Source organism: Thamnophis elegans, chromosome 1, assembly GCF_009769535.1.
Source record: "Thamnophis elegans isolate rThaEle1 chromosome 1, rThaEle1.pri, whole genome shotgun sequence".
NCBI classification, from domain to species: domain Eukaryota; kingdom Metazoa; phylum Chordata; class Lepidosauria; order Squamata; family Colubridae; genus Thamnophis; species Thamnophis elegans.
In genome coordinates this window covers 156,386,670-156,401,426 of record NC_045541.1, presented here as the reverse complement: position 1 = coordinate 156,401,426, position 14,757 = coordinate 156,386,670, and positions in this window count along the sequence as shown.

Sequence of the window (14,757 nt, the reverse complement as noted above, 5' to 3'; positions counted from 1 at the left end):
TTGAACCGAAGGGGGGATGTGTGTGTGTGTGTGTGTGTGTGTGTGTGTGTGTGTGTGTGTGTGTGTGCAGGGTTTTGATTTAACCTTTTGTGGCATTCCCAAACCAGCTTAGCTTTGCCGGTCTTCGCAAACTACAAAGAATCCAGATCTTTGCTCTCTTTTGGGGGGTTAACTCAGGAAGCAACCCCCCGAATTTCTTCCACTGTTTGCTAGAATAGAAAATGGTGGTGGGCTGTCCCCCACTTTCCCTCGCCCGCCCGACCTCCTTTCCCACTGTCTTTTATTTCGTTTCAGCTTTTTGCTGATTAATTTAGAGACTGAAAAGCAGAGGAAAGGAGATAAAGAACTTAAGGGGGGGGGGGGAGAGAGATGCTTTGGAGGCTCAGGGGGTGTTTGAGCCTCTCCTATAAAACGTCCTGAGAAGAAGGGATATAGGATATACGCGAAAACAGCAGATGCAGTCACGCACAAACGATGGGAGGACAAAAGAGTTGGGGTAAAGTTTTTGAAAGCTATGATTTCTACAGCTGGACACAAAAGGACTTAGAGCACCCTTCCCCCCCTTCCCTTTTCCTCCCTGTCTTCCCCACCCCTTTGAAATCACCAGGAAAATTGTTGCCTCTTGTGGGGGAGAGAAATAGCCTGCCTGACTCTCCCTCCCCAGCCTTCTTTCCTTCCCTTTCCTCCAATTAGAATATCTTAAACTTTTTGGAATTGGGGGGGGGGGGGCGAGGCATTTAAGGGGCAGCAACACAACAATAAACAGGCGCTTCGAATTAACTGCCTTGCAAGCGAATTCTCCCCTTTTTTCTTGCTGTCTTTGAATCAGCTAAATTCTCCCTTTCCTCCCTTCTACCGCCACCCCCGCCACCCCCCTTGGCACTGATCCCCCATTTCTTCTTCAGGCGTCGTTTATTCGGGACGCTGATAGGAGCCCCGTTAGCGATTTCTGAATATGAATCATATTCCCGGTCATGTCGCCCAACGGAATGGGCGGGGATTACAAGACGTCCATCGCGACCTACAAAACGAAACTGCAAATAAAATGGCAATTAAGGGGGGAAAAAACACAACCTAACGAAAGGGGTGGAATGCAAGGCTCAGGTTCTGTTTGCACTGGGAGAGATCGCATTTAAGGCCGGCCTTGGCTGAGGCTTGACTGAAAGGAATGGTTTGTTTCTCCCGAGGCTTTGGCGCACAAGAAGTCCGTTCTAGCGAATTCACTTCAAAATCAGCAACCTCGAGGGCAAAAATAGGCTGCTGGTTTTGAAGTGAATTCGATAAAAAGGACTTCTAGCCAGATTTGTTCCAAACGCAGAAGTTCTTTGAACTTCTCCGTTCTATTTTTTTTAATTATATCTACAAAACTTTTTTTCCCTTTTAGTTTGCTTTTATTCCTAGATTCTCGATTATTATTATTATTATTATTATTATTATTATTATTATTATTATTATTATCATCATCATTATCATCATTATCATCATTATCATCATTATCATCATTATCATCATTATCATCATTATCATCATTATCATCATTATCATCATTATCATCATTATCTTTATTATCTTTATTATCTTTATTATCTTTATTATCTTTATTATCTTTGTTATCTTTGTTATCTTTGTTATCTTTGTTATCTTTATTATCTTTATTCATTAAAGATGAAACTCAGCCAAGTGCACATTCAAAAATTCATCACAAATACCACTGACTGGTGCTAATGGTTGATACGGGTTGCTGCCAGAGTCCTAGGTATCAGCCAAGTACCTTCTTAAAATATACGATGTTCTAAGTAGCACAGTTTTTTCGCAGTTATTGCAGGAAGCTACAATTTGTTGATGTAGCTTATAAAATTCTTGGACATGGTGCCAAGTGCCCCGATGACAATGGGTATCACTGTTACATGTTTCATCCATAATCGGGTAGTTTCGATGGCCAGATGTTGTTGTTGTTGTTGTTGTTGTTGTTGTTGTTATTATTATTATTATTATTATTATTATTATTATTATTTTAGGGACGGGGTAGCAATTCCTGAGCGGTGGCTTCCTCTTCCTCTAAGAAATGGAAACTTCGCTTTCGGTTGATGCGTGCCCTGTAAACGCGGAGCCAGATTATCCTTTTCAAATAAACAAAGCCTCAACGCTCCCAGCGCAAATACACGGACGCCTTTGCGGGGGGGGGAGGGGGGCTGCGGGTGTGTGTGTGAAGGTTGGGTTGGGTTGGGAGAAAAGCTTCAGTTTGCTGTTATTGGTTTAATTCAGGCAGGAAGCAAAAAGGCAGAAAAATCTCCGCCAGCGGTCGCAGATCAAAGAGGAGCAACAATTTTATTTTATTTTTTTAAAACTTTTTCTCTAAACAATTAGATTACAATAAAATTGTGTATGGCGTGCGAGGGGAGCGTGAGATAGGAAGCTTTCCGGTGGAATTCGTTAAGTGTTAATGGGTTGTCATTTTAAGCGAGAACGTCAGTGCGAAATAATCGTGGTCGTCACCAGAGGTCTGCCTTTTTTAAAATTTATTTTTCAAGCCTTAGTTGCCTCTACCCAAAAAGGAAAGGAAGGTTTGGATAAACTCGCCAAGGGGATTAGAAGTTGCCCCTATCGGCTACCATTTGGCCCCAGTCACTCGGCTCGCAATTAAATCTATTTTGATCGAAGCTGGAGGTCATCCTAGCCTCTTGCAACTGCCCCGGGGATTTCTTCTGGGGGTGCGAGAGGCCTGATCTGTTGTGGTCCGTTTTTTGGGGGGGACTCTGAAGTCAAACCGAACCCTAAGCCTTTGGTAATAGAACAAACTAGATCGAATGTCGAAAGAGTTTGGGGAAAGAAACGGGAGAGGTAAGTTCCTTTGGCGTGGAAAAGCCCCCGCTTCCTTCCTTCCCTATTAGGAATCTCCTCTCTCTGTAAATCGGATGCCCACAACTGCTGAACGAGAACGAGATTCAGAGGACGCTTAAAGACTGAGGACTAGTCTCCTGACTTTTGCCCAGTCCTGCCTTCGAGACCACTTCCCTTCTCTTTCCATTGCTTTCAGTTCTAAATTGCCAAGTTGTCCTGTCCCCCCCCCCCCCCCGCCCTCCATGATGACAATGGCTCCAAATGAGTCTACTGGAGGATGGAAGCCTCTGAATTGAGGCTGTATTGTAGCTGGGTTGGTAGAAATTTGTGGGGAGGGAAGAATTCTAGGGCTGAGAGAGAGAGAATATTAAGAAATCACCAAAGCACCCAGCTGGCTTCTGTGCATGAGGAAGAACTAGGACCTGCTTCTCCCATCTCCTAGCCAAGCCAGTTTGGTTTTAATGATTAAGGCACCAAGCTAAGAAGCCATTGATAGTGAATCCAAGCATTGCTTTAGCCATGGAAGGCAGTTGCTTGACCTTGAGCCTTCCCCCCCCCTCTCTCAGCCCAACTCACCCCACAGGGTTGTTGTATGGAAAACAGGAGGAGGAAGGTGTGTTGGATGTGTTTGCCACCTTATTTGTAAAACATAGTACAAGTGGGATATAGATAAAAGAAAATGAATAATTAACCTCCATTGGCTTACCAATGAGAAAAGAGAGTGGAATTGCTGTGTTGGGATGTGCAAAGGAGCAGCCGAGGTCTGGCACTTTGGAAAGAATGGGAGATAAATGTTGTTTGGCCAACATTGGTGAAGGAATCCTGCATGTATTTCTTCTTGGGGATGACACTCAAAGGCAACGTGGTTACCACCTCAGAAGCAGTCAGGGATCAATGTTACCCAAACACATGTGTAGCCCTGTGTGTGTGTATATTGTGCGTGTGCTCACAGAACTCACTTTGCCAGGTCAGGGAAAGACTGACAGGATGCATTCACACATGCTTATGTAGTCTGAAGCATGGTTAGTTTTTTTCCCCCTGGAAAGAAGGCAAACTCTTCGCTAGTTTATGATTCTATCTAGTGTGCAATCCCAGCTAATGGCTCCATCCAAAAATAGGTTAAGAGTGTTGCACAAACATGTCGGCTGAAAATGTCGCCTGTATACACAGCTGTCCCTTCTCCTTCCTCCCCACCCAACTGTTGTTTGAATACAGGTAGTGACAATATTTCCCCTATTAAAAGAACTAAGCCACTGGTGAACCAGGCAGTAGTCAGGAAAGCTGTGTGATCATAACAATTGGTTAGGCTTTAGAACAGTGTTTCTCAATCTAGGGGGCTATGGACTTCAACTCCCAGAATTCCCTAGCCAACTTTGCTTGCTAGGGATTTCTGGGGGTTGAAGTCCACACATTTTTCAAGTTGTCAAGGTGGAGAAACACTGGTCCAGAATATCACCAAACTCTTTGCTGCGCTTGGTTAACAGGCGGGAGGTGTTTTTGCCAAGTGGGCCACGGCTACCTTCCTGTTCTCCAGATGTTGCATTTCTGAAGCAGCAACATTATTGGCAACAGCTTCAAGAGAAACTCAGCCTGGGCCTGTGCTTCCACTCTCCGTGACTGTGGGGAAGGCAGCCAAAAAAATGCAGAGCAGGACAGAAAGTAGCTGCCTTCTGCTTGTTGGAGGATGAGGGCGGTGCATTGGAAATGGAGGTCTATGGAGATTCTCAGTCATCCCGGTCATGGCTGTCCCTTCAGAGCTGAAGGAGAGCTCCTTGGATGAGAAGCGAAACACCTTCAAAGAAAATCCAGAAAGTCCAGTTGCCTCTTAAAAAGGTACAGTTGGGACAGTGAAGATGAAGGCGTCTGCTTAATCTGGGAATGAAAGCAGCTGGGGGCTGCTGAAGGACTTGGCTGAAACTTTGGCTGTGTTCACACAACACTATAACTTGCTTATCCTGATAGGGATAGCCCAGTTTTTAGATCTGGAAGCCTTGTTGAACTCTAGTCACACAAACACAGAGAGAAGGCTGGGTGGGGAGAGAGCGAGCAAAATGCAAAATAAATTAAGGTTAAAACTGACCAAACTTAAGATGCTGTGCCTGGTTAAATGGATTGTGAGAACACAGTCCACTCCCTTACTCAGAAAACCTTATGAATGGGAGACCACTAAAGGTTGCTATTTCATTTTAACAATTTTATTTATTTAAATTTTAATTTAATACATTTATTTTCATGTATGTATGTATTTATTTATATTGCTGTTATCCAACCCTCAAAAGTTGGCCGGATGAATTTTCGTTTTTCTCTTTTCGGTACACGCTTGGGAAAAGCAAAATTCACCTGGAACCCGGACAATTTCGACCCCAATCGGTCTTCCAAGCAGGGGGAGAAAGGTAAGAGAATTAGGGGAAGAAAGGCCCCTTTAGCTCTGCCAGTGACTGCAGAAGGATTTCCCTGCTCTTAGCTGCCTCCTCCTGACACATGCATATTCCCCTCCCTCTTTCTCTCCCCCTCCCTCTCCAGTTCCTTAATATCATTTGTTTTCATTTGAAACAAAAGAGGTATAAATCCCTTCTCTCCACCCAGCGCTAAGGAGTATTGTCCGTTTCCAAGGAGACGTGCAGAACAGCTATTTATTTATTTTAAATCCGGTGTTATTTACTCCTGGCTGCCTTCTTGTATTTGTCCTTTTGCTCAGAAATTTGAGTTCAGTCCATTCCTAGATCTGGGGAAGAAGAAGAAAAAGAAGAGAAACAAGTATGGGTGGACTGGTGGGGCTTCCCTCCACATACATTTTTTTCTGAGCGGGGACTGGGGATTGATTTAAAAAAAATTAAATTAAACCAACATCAGCAAAAAAAAGCAACATGGGAAAGGGTTGAGGTACCAAAGCTGGTGGTGGAAACACAAACCCAACCAGCCTGATAGGAGAGATGCCAGATCAAAGAAGAATTAAAGGAAGCACTTTTTTTTTGCAAAGATATAAAGCTGTATGTTTTCTTTCCTCCATCTTCCCACACCAAATTCCTTGAATATTCCTGATGATGAAATGGAATCCCAGGCTGTTGAGAACAGAAGGTTGCCTCAATGAATCCTAAAGATCTCTTATGTTGGGGTTGAATTTTGACACCAAAAAGAGATTGGGTTGTCCTACCAAGATAGGAGTGTGTGCGTGCTTCCAAGTCAATGATGACCCTGGCAACTGCCTGGAGTAATTCCTGCAGGTTTTTTTTTTAAAGCAAGGTTTCAAAAGTGTTTTGCCATTGCCTCCTTTCTATGGTTGAGAGACTGTAACCAGCCCAAGGTCACCCAGCTGGCTTTGTGCCAAAGGCAGGAGTAGAAATCACAACCGCCAGGATTCTAGACTGATGCCTTCAACATTACACCAATCTGACTCACTTCCTACTGAGATGTTCTCCTAATTAATATAAGCCTTCCTAGCTCCCAGTGTGTTAGGGTTTGTAGATCCTGGTAGATCCTTAGGGAAGATGGCAATGTTGCTTTCCTTTCTCAGTTATCTAACTCTTTGTTCTCCTCCCTTCATCAAGAAGTCCTAGCCAAATCAGAGGAGAAAAACCAATCCTCCCTTCTAAAGCACACAGTTTAGAAATTGTTATGAGATAAGATTGGCAAGAGGAAGAGGAGATTTGAAGTTGGTAGTATTTTGTGCTTATTCAAGGATGAGTAGAGAGAATTTCGAACATGATTGGCTGGGAGAATCAGGAACTTAATGCCCTGTGGTTACTCTCATCTACATGCTGGAACAGGCACGGAGGTTTGTTCAGGTCTTGCCAGATATTTACTGAGCTACAGAACTTCTGATACAGTCAAGCCAATCATGTATGGGAGCTTAATGAAGCGGCCTTTGGTCAGCCTGGAAGAGGATGGAGATATAATACCAGCAAAGTTAGCAGCAACAGCATCAACACTCTTAAATGGTATTTTTCAACCTTGGCAAATTTAAGATGCTGCACAGTTAATATCCCAAAAGCTGGGATATTAACTGTGCTGGGATTGAAGAGATCCTTTTCAAATCCAGTCACAAACTTTCTGCCATTGTTTCTACTTGTCATTATGCTTTAAAAAAAAACCACCAAGGATTAGCAATCCTGCTCATTTGAACACCTTAAAAAACACCTTAAATGGGAACAACAGTAAGCATACGCCTGTTCCTCTGGAACAGCATTCCCCCCTCTCAGAGATACATATGATTCCAAGACTTCATATCTTCTATAGGTTCCTGAAGATCTGGTTTTGCCCCCATGGACTTGGGGCATTTATGGAGCCCCCAGTTAGTTAGTTATTCTTTATTTAATTTTTTTAAATTTAAATTTTATTTATTTTGTCAAGCATGTATAAGATAACAGATATATGTATAAACATGACTATGAATACAGGAAATGGATACGAATAAGTGGAGACAGAGGACAGGGATGGTAGGCATGCTGGTGCACTTATGCACGCACCTTACAGACCTCTTGGGAATGGGGTGAGGTCAACAGTAGACAGTCTAGGGTTAAAGTTATGGGGGTTTGGGAATAAAACCACAGAGTCAGGTAGTGCGTTCCAGGGATTGACCACTCTGTTGCTGAAATCGTATTTTCTGCAATCTAGTTTGGAGCGGTTTACCTTAAGTTTGTATCTATTGTGAGCTCTTGTGTTGTTGCGGTTGAAGCTGAAGTAATCATTGATAGGTAGAACATTGTAGCAGATATTTTGTGTACTAGGCTTCTATTTGTAATATGTTTTTTTTTTTAAGTTGTAAGCTGTCTGGAGTCTTTGTGGAGTTAGGTGGTCTTGAAATTGTATTGATCAAAAATTTGGTGCACCTAATTAAATTTCCAGTAGACGAATCAAATAGTAGAATCACTCTGGCTAAGGAGCACCCATTATGTTGTCAGTCTCAGTTGATATCCTTCAATTGTCTATGTACATGAGGACTGGAACTTCAGAGACTGGATTTCTAGGGGGAAAATTGACATATTTTACCATTGGCATATTCTTCCCGTCCTGATTGCTAAAAGGAATAGTTCATTCATTTCCAAAATTGCTGGAAATGTAATGAGTAAATCAGATCATTTTTTTACATTTGATCGCAATGGTGTAAAGCTCAATAATTTTAGAAAATAATACTAGAATGAAACAAATGTATAAGGTTCAACCTGCACTATTCATATCAAACTTTATTAAACCATGTATTCCTTCACAGTGTATCAAATTAGCTTTTGTATATGTTAGCTGCTTCAAGTATATTACATGGTTCTTACTGGAAAGTTTATTAGAGCTCCTTAATAGAAGAATGGTGAACCACTGAAGTCTAGAATAAAGTAAATTTGACATAGAATTTGATTCCTAGACTATAATTTAATATGTGGATTTGTACCCCATCCAAAAGGTGGGTTTTTCTATGGATAGACTCTATCCAATATTTCATTTTAAATTATAGTTTTACAGTATATCTAATTTTATAGTATGTCTATATATGAATCGATTCTTAGTCAAATGGATGTAGGAGATGATGAGGTTAAGCCAGAGGGGTGGGGGTCAAATGTATCACTAGTCGTGAGTCCTTCGGGCCCGCAAGAGATCTACTGTATAAAAACACTATTATGAAAATGGATTCTTCATGGCTTTTCCACAACTGCATTTAACATTTTTCCCTGTTGTGTACTTAGGATGTTACCTTCATCTCATTCCAAGTAATGAGTGAGACAGGCTTAAGTTGTTCTCTACTGTGCCAACTTTACAAAATATTATTAATTCTGACTCTGTCCAGAAAGAGGCTCAAGTTGCACAAGGTGTTAGGCTTTGTTACCCCTCTGCTAGGAAGAAGTTATGAGAGTGACTAGGAATAAGGGAAATAGTGGCAGGATAGGAGCTGACAAATTTCATCCTGGTTTAGCAATAGCAGTAGACTTAGCAATAGCAGTAGACTTATATACCGCTTCATAGGGCTTTCAGCCCTCTCTAAGCGGTTTACAGAGAGTCAGCATATTGCCCCCAACAATCTGGGTCCTCATTTTACCCACCTCGGAAGGATGGAAGGCTGAGTCAACCCTGAGCCGGTGAGATTTGAACCGCCGAACTGCTGATCTAGCAGTAGCCTGCAGTGCTGCATTTAACCACTGCACCACCTCGGCTCTTAGTTTAGTTTAGTTTTCTGACATTCCAGAGAAAGAACAGAGCACTTAAACTCAGCTGTTAGGAGAGATCCTTGGTCGGGCAGAAATAAAAGGGAAGAGTTTCCACCTTAAGGAAACATGCAGGACTTTATTTTTCTCACTACTGCACTGCTTGGTGTTTGCTATGGCTCAATGCTCAAGTCTGTCAAGATCCTTTTGAATCTTGAGTCTATCTTCCAAATTGTTAGTAATTCTTCCTAGCTTAGTGTCATCTGCAGCTTTGATGAGTTCCCTGTCTATCCTTCATCTAGAACATTTATTAAGATGTTGAAAAGTACTGAGTCTAAGACAGAACCTTGAGGTACCCCTCAAGGTTCTGTCTTAGATACTTCCCTCCATGTAGATGCAGTTCCATTGAGGACTACACACTGAGCATAGTTGGTCAGCCAACTACGAATCCATCTGGTGGGGATACTGCTCAGCTCACATTGTTTGATCTTACCAAGAAGTAGGCTGTAGTCTACTTCAGTAGTGGGTCCCTCTTGGTTTGGACCAGTTCGGCCAAATCAGTAGTGGCTTGGGGGCCTGGCTTGTTGAAACCGGCAGCCGTCCAGGTCTGCCACACCCGCGAACCGGTTCTCCAGGTGGCACCATCTTGTTTTTTGCTTCTGCACATGTGCAGAACAATTTTTATTGCACTGTGCATGCGTGCACATTGCACATGTGTGCATAACATGCAGCACAACTATGAGCAAAACAGCAGTAGTGACTGCCAGAACCCACCCCTGGTCTACTTTGTCTAATGCCTTACTGAAGTCCAAGCACACTATGTCCCCAGCATCTTCCTGATCCACTAATTTAATTACTTTATCGCAGAAAGCAATAAGGTTTGTCTGGCTTGATCTGTTCTTAACAAACCCTTGCTGGCTCCTAGTAATCATCTTGCTTGTTTCTAGTTGCTCACAAATCTGCTTTTTGATTATTAATTTTTCCTGGATTTTCCCTGCTATTGACGTTAAGCTGATTGGTCTGAAGTTTTTTGGATCCACCTTTCCCGCTTTTCTGAAGATTGGAGCCATGCCAGCTCTTTTCTAATCCTCAGGCGGTTCCTCCATGCTCCAGGAGCTCTGAAAGATTTTGTTCAGTGGTTGTGAGATCTCATTTGCTAGCTCCTTCAGAACCCTAGGAGATAAACCACCTGGTCCTGGCAATTTGAACTTGCCTAGAGGGGATGAGTCAACTCTTAGCAATTCCTTCCTATTTTTATTTGTACACCTTGTCTGTCTCCCATGTTGCTGCTTTGGGTAAGTTGGACTTTTTTTTCCTTTTTGCGTGAAGGAATTGAGCAATTCCACTTTTTTTCAGCTTCCTGTCACTTCTTGCCATCTTCACCCATTAATGAACCAGTCAGTTCCTTGACTTTTTGCTGTTGTTGCTTACATATTGAAAGAAACATTTTGTTAGTTTTGGCATTTGTTATAAGTCTTAGTTAATTCTGAGCCTTAGCCTTCCTGACTCCACCCTTGCAGATTCAGGTATTCTGTTCTAGTTATATGACCCCTTTCTATATTTTTTACACTTGTTCTATTTGTCCCTCAGTTTTTCAGAGAGCTTTTTATACAACCCTCTTGTTTTTCTTTCTTTGACCTATTGTTTTTATTTGGGTCTTTATTATCTTGTTTTTCAGTTTTCCAAGCATCCTGAACTGTTTTCCCTGTAGGATTTCTAGCCAGGGAGTCCTTCCTATTCTTTCTTTTAATTTGTTGCAGTCAGTGCTCCTAATAATATGGATGTGGACATGAAATGAATGAGGATATGAAATAAAAGACCTAAGAATTGCAGAGTACCTGCTTGCTTTCACTTTAGAGTCCATTGTTACTTGGGGCAGAAGATAGGAGTAATGAGAAAAGCAGAATCAATCTGAAAAATAACCAAAAATGCAGGAGCATACCAGGACTCACACAGAGTATGTTTATATTTATAGTAAGCCACAAACCAACAACCACATTTTAGCCCCAGCATGTTGTAGCAACCCAGCCTGTAAAAGTAATCCATCATGCAGTTGCCATGCATGCCCATGAAACCAGCCGGAGTAGATATGTTTAGCCATTATTATACCACCTTAGCTATTGACCATGGTATTCAAGGAAAGTTCAATCAAAATAGGAAATTGTCTCAATCTTCTTATTCAGAAGGATCAAAAGGCCAGCCTAGGTGGATGCAGTCTGTCCAGGACACTATTAAGTAGCACCTGCAGTTTAAGGATTCATAACACCACACTGCCATATATAGATCAAATATCTGACACTTCCCAACAACATTATAATTGGTACCATTCATTGCCACAGTTGGGCTTCAAAAACCCAGACCATGAGGGTGATACTGAAAAATGCTGCCCTCTGGTGTTCATCCAGATTTTTGCAGTGTATATATGCTAGCCTTAATGGCTCAGTTGTATCAAAGATCAGTGTACATTCAGTAGGGAATTTACGTCTCACTTGACATAATATATTAAGTGACATTTTTGGTGATGGGTAGAATAACTGATGTCATTTCCCAGATGTCAAAGTTGCAGAGTTGAACAAAACCTGTTACACAATTTGCTCTGATCGTTGGTAAAATTGAGCCACTAGAAACTCAAGTTGACCAGTTGTGGCTATTTCTATTCAATATATTTTTTAAAATAATAATAAGAACTATCAGCTAGAAAACCTTTGTCCTTGGTGTGATATCATGCGATATCAGCACTTGTATAAATACATCAGAGGTAACAACAATGGATGAAAAGAACAGTGTTGGTGTCATCGGAAATGAATGGCTCAACCTGAGAAAATCTTTTTAGCAATCACAAGCTCCTTTAGAATCAAAATGACATGTTTTTTCCATAGCTGACTCTGGCAGGAGGAAGTCTAAACCAGGGTTCTCCAACCTTGGCAACTTTAAGCCTGGCAGACTTCAACTCCCAGAATTCCCCAACCAACAAAGCTGGCTGGGGAATTCTGGGAGTTGAAGTCTGCCAGGCTTAAAGTTGCCATGGTTGGAGACCCCTGGTCTACTCTAAAGCATCCTCTTCAGATAAATTTAAGAGGCAAATCCAAGGGGCAGATTAGGACCATTGTCTTTCCTCCAAAGATCTGTCTCTCCTGTGTTTCTCTTTCTTGGCTCACCATGGAGAAAATAGGTTCCTTAGGATGATGAGGAACACCAATATCACATGCAAGTTTTCTCAAAGTGGTACCCAATGCACTCCAAATGTACTGAGGTTATAATTCCAGAACATACATCTATGGGTCTCCCACATACCTCGATAGCACTGATTTGGGGACTGCCAATGTAGAGTGATGATACCTTGTCTAAGATGGCACCACAGGACAGCAGCTACAGCAGCAATCTGAAGGTGTTAAATTAATAATGCCTATCACTGGTGGGAAAAGGAGAAAGGGGCACTGAGGTGTTGCTCAGAGACAGCTAAAAGCAGTTCTTCTACTTCTCTCTCTCTCTCTCTTCAAGCTACAGGTTGCTTCCATTACCAGCCTGTGGCTCACCAGCTCACTGCTTCAAGGCACTTCGTAATTATTTAGGGGCAATCCATGGAACACAGTATTCTAAATAACAGGCTCCATTCAGTATCTCAGCACCCAGGGAAAACATGCGTTCACTGGCTCAAAATACCTTTTAGTGACACCAGCCATTTGCCAGGATGGAATCATTGTATGTAATGGATAATTGCTCACCAATTAAACAATTTGGAAGCCATGAGGCAAGATCATTAGAGGAGAAACAAATGGAAGGCAGAACGGCCTTTATGAAAGCAACAGCAACCCAACAGAGTTGCTTTGGAGAAAACACACAAGACTTTTGCCAGGATTTTTGGAGAAGGGAGATTATCACCCACAGTCTTCAAGCTCTGACTTCCAATCCGGATTGATTCAGGAAATGGATGGGGCTTCCAAAAGCTCACCTTTAGAAAATATTAACATTGCAGTAGAATTGTCAATGTAATAATTTTGTATAAATATAGGGGATGTTTTGTGTACATATATTTCCCTACTTTGGGAAACTATAAGCTGCTGACAAAGTCCTACATCATGGTCTGGCTTTCTACTTCACTCCACTCCAATCCAACATTAATATGAAGTTAATGTTTCATAACTAGATGTCTTCATTTTTTTCTGCTTCTTTTTCAGTTGTTGCCTGCAGGGAAACATGTAGTAAGGCCAATATTTAGGATACAGCTTAAGCTGAAGTAAATAGGCCACAAAAAAACCTCAACATAGGATGGGCATTTTTGACATATTATTTGCAATGGGGCAGACTTTGCAGTTGTTGAGTGTGTGGATATCCTGTTTTCTATATTATTTATTTGTTACATTTATATTCTTTTGTATACATTCAAAAAGTTTTATTTCTTTTAAGACAAACATTTCATCATTCCTCAATCAGTGAGACATCGAAGTACAATTTTTTGTATGGATATTCTTTTGTATAGAAACTCAGGTTTGGATCCTGATTTCATCCTCTCAACAATCATATATGGTAGGTGAAAAAGTTACCTCGCGGATTCCATGGTTGAGTGGAGACTTAAGCTTGACCCTCTTTAAGACAATCTTAATTTCCCAAAGTCCACTTTAACCTCAGTATTTTACTGAATTTGCGAACAAAGTTGTGAAGTTGATGATTCAGTAAGAATCTACTGATGACAACAGCTTATGATGCCTAGATACATTAGATCTACACTATAGATTGCTCAATATAAATTTTTTATATACTTTTATATATTTTTCTGCAAGCAAAGTAGACACCTGTCCTATTAGGCCTATTAGTCTTCGGTTGTTTCATATACAAAATAATGACCCCTGAATAATGATTCATGCCCTTCATCTATGCAGCAACATTGAAATATTACTTACCAATGAGCATGGGTGGAATGTTGAAAGTACACCAGACAGCTGAAAGAGAAAAGGGGGCATTGGAAGAATATCTGAAGGAGAGAAAAAAGATGCATTGAAGCTAGTGTGCCGTGAAGGCTTACTGACAAGACCAAAGTGGCCTACAAAAATGACCAAATCAAGAGTAGAAAAGAGACATGGCAAGGCAAAGTATTATGTAGCCAGTACCTTAAAAAACTAGCAGGCAAAGCAGATAGAAAACTAGCAGGCAATGACTAAGAGTGGGAAAGTTGAAGAAAGAGATCGTGGGGCTAATTCTGGCTGTATAAGACCAGACCTTAAGAACAAATGCACACAAAGCCAGAATTGAGAAGATAGCAACAGACAAATGCTGCCTCTGCAAAGAAGCTAAAGAAACAATGGACCACCTAGTTAGCTACTACAAGAAGATTGCACAGACTGACCACAAACCATAATATGACAAACTAGCAACCATGGGGCATTGGAAGATCCGCAAGAAATATCACTTCCCTGCAAGCAAGAATTAGTAGGATCACAAAGTAGATGAAGTTATAGAAAAGGAAGAAGCTAAAGTGGTCCGGGACATTGGAATTCAAACAGACCTGTCGTATAAGACTTAACAATTGTTGGTAAGAAACACAAAAAAGTCTGGATAGTGGATATGGCAGTACCTGGAGACAACAGACTAGAAGAGAAAGAACTGGAGAATAATGACAAAATACAAAGCCCTGCAAATAGAAGTAGAGTAACCATGGCAAAGCAAAGATAGTTACAACTATAGGCACATTGGATACAATCCCAAAATATTTAGCACTCCACTTGAATACTATCGGCATTCACAAAATCCCCATCAGTCAATTTCAAAAGGCAACTTTACTTGGAAC